Here is a 2,616-nt window from a genome sequence, read left to right on the forward strand (position 1 = left end):
CCCGTCCCGGGGGGGGGGGGTTTTCCGGGGGGGGGGGGGGGCTGCTGGTCTCCCCTCATCTGGAGAGAAAAGTTGCCCCCCCCCCGGAGATCTCCAGGCCCCACCGGGGGTTTGGGGGGCAGTGCTCCCTCTAGGCTGAGTTAGTGTGAGCCAGCTCGCAGTTTTTTAGCCTCTAGCTCAACACATTTTTGTCTCCGCTCGGGAAGGAGGGGGCTCCTGAGCAAACAGATTTAGGCGGCAGCCAAACCGCTCGCGCACAGCGTCGATGCCAGGAGCTCCCAAAGGAGGGTTTTTGCTCACCGGCGCCCTCCACCGCTTAGAGGGAGCCTTGGTTGGGGGTAGCCCGACTGGAGATGGCATAGTGCGATCTAACAGTTGCCAACTGGTCTGGAGAGAAATGTCTGGCGGCCCCCTAGGTGGAGACCTAATGGCCGGCGACGCCTTTTCCCTCCAGGCCGTGGAAAGCCTCACCTGCCCAGTTCCACGCATGAGGACAGGACAGGACTCTTTTCCTGCACGCTTGCTTGGTGGCAGCCCCAGTGACACAGACTGAATTGGATTAGGTGGTTTTCAGCACAACATAGGTTTCAGGGTACACCGAGAGTGTGGAAAATAGCCAAAAATAGCTACTTCCCACTTTGGGAATGTTTAAAAAAAATAGTAGCTGGGAGGGCTTGTAAGGCAGAGAACAGAAGAAAGTCGACCAACAAAGCTCTCCCCTCCCCCCCCCTTCTGTATTGAATTTTGAGCCTGATAAAAAGTTTCAGGGAGCCCTAATACTTTTGCACTGTTTTGAGATGCTGTCCTCGGTCCAAACAAGAAGATGCTACATAATTTTTGTTCTTGGAGTTTTCTTTACTAAGTAGCACCAAGCAGATGTTCAGATGATCAGAAATGGGCTCAGCTGCCAACATTAAATCTCCCCCTCGTTAATCTTGCCCTCCCTAGGAATACTGCAGGATTTCTCACCTCCCTACAAAGTGAGCTGCTGCAGGTATTCAAGGGGCAGGGTTTGTCTAGCCTTAAACTGAGGAAATTGGTTGTGCTAAAAACATCTGTGCAACAGGTGCAATTGTGTAAATTATCAGGAACAGGGACTACACAGTTTAGGTTTTTAAGGCTGCAACCCTAAACAGATTTACTAGGGAGTGAGCCCTATTGAACTTTCTCCCAAGTAAACATGCTTAGGTTTCCTCTGCATGTATCTATCTAATGGAGAGAAAAATGCTTTCTAGATTGGGAACTCCTTTTAAGCTTAATTTCAGAACAGAGTGTGTGCATGGTCAGAGGAAATGGGCACTCTGTTGTGTTACCTCCCTGCAGACCCTCGCCCCAGGGATCTTTCTCCCACCCTTAATCACTTAGGATATTGGAGTTGGGGTGGGAGAAACATCCCTCTGGAGGCTTCTGCATACCTCATCCCATACCTCTTTCTGTCTAGAATGTCACTCACTGCTCATTTTAAACATGAACTAGGTTAGTTGTCCTCAACCTTTGTGAGCCTCCAGGCACCACTGGAATTCTGACAAAATGTGGTGGGTGCAGCCACAAAACAACTGCCGCCGATTACCTTAAATCACACATTGGAAGATCCCTGTGCACTCTTGGTGGCAGCTGCCAAAGCCACATTTTCAAATATCTGCAAAGCCAATGAAATCTCCAGTGGCCAGTCAGAAGCCTTGCTGGGGAAAACCCCACCTGGCCCCGCTCACTTTCTAGAAGTCTTTATGAAAGCACTGGGCAAGGGCACCAGAAGGTGTGTCAGCAGCACCCTGTTGGGGACCCGTGCTGGCATGCCTACTGGCCGCTGCTGAGATGCCTCCGTCTCCTGCTTTTGATGGAGCATAATTTGGAAACACGCACACCATCAAGAGCCAAACTAGCTTGGAAGGGCTGAGAAGACGACATGTTCTAAACTTCCTTTTTTAAAGCTTTGTTGCCATGCAAGCCTATCAATGTGTTTTTATGAACTGTATGGACTGTACAAAGGGACTGTACAACATGGAGACCTGGGAATACCTGTTGAGACTGCACACCTGAAAGAGGGACACCTTCCTTTAGTGTTGCTGCTACAGTGATGGTCCAGAGTCACCAGCCATATCGCCTGCTGTGAGATGAAGCCGTTCCATAAGCCTGCACAAAGCCTCAGATGCCATGCCATGGAAAACATGAGGACAGAGAACTCCAGACGCCATTAGGAGTTTCTTCAAGCACATGTAGGCAACTCCCCCCCCTACAAACCTGCAAAGCTGCAGGCAGCTCTGAGACTCCAATAATAGTTGCTTAGCAACTAATTGCTCAACCATCAGCAAGGCAGCTAGGGCCATCAAGAGACAATAGCCCTAGCCTGATGATTCAATCACCCTTCATCCAGGTGCCAGGCCCCAGCCTAAGTTTCTAGATCTCAATATTGACCACTCCTTAGTACCCTATCCCCTCTTCCTGCCAGCCAATAGTATGTTTTATGGGACGGACTAACAGGAGGTGTCACAGGGATGTGGCCAGTTCAACCTGCCCCCCCCACCACGTTATAAAAGATGCTGACTGACCACATGGTCTCTGAAAAGTACTGGGTTCGCCGCATGGAGGACTTGGACAACAACATGCTGTAGCACA

The sequence above is a fragment of the Gekko japonicus genome, unplaced genomic scaffold (genome assembly GCF_001447785.1).
Source record: "Gekko japonicus isolate JY-2015 unplaced genomic scaffold, Gekko_japonicus_V1.1 scaffold1011, whole genome shotgun sequence".
Classification (NCBI taxonomy): domain Eukaryota; kingdom Metazoa; phylum Chordata; class Lepidosauria; order Squamata; family Gekkonidae; genus Gekko; species Gekko japonicus.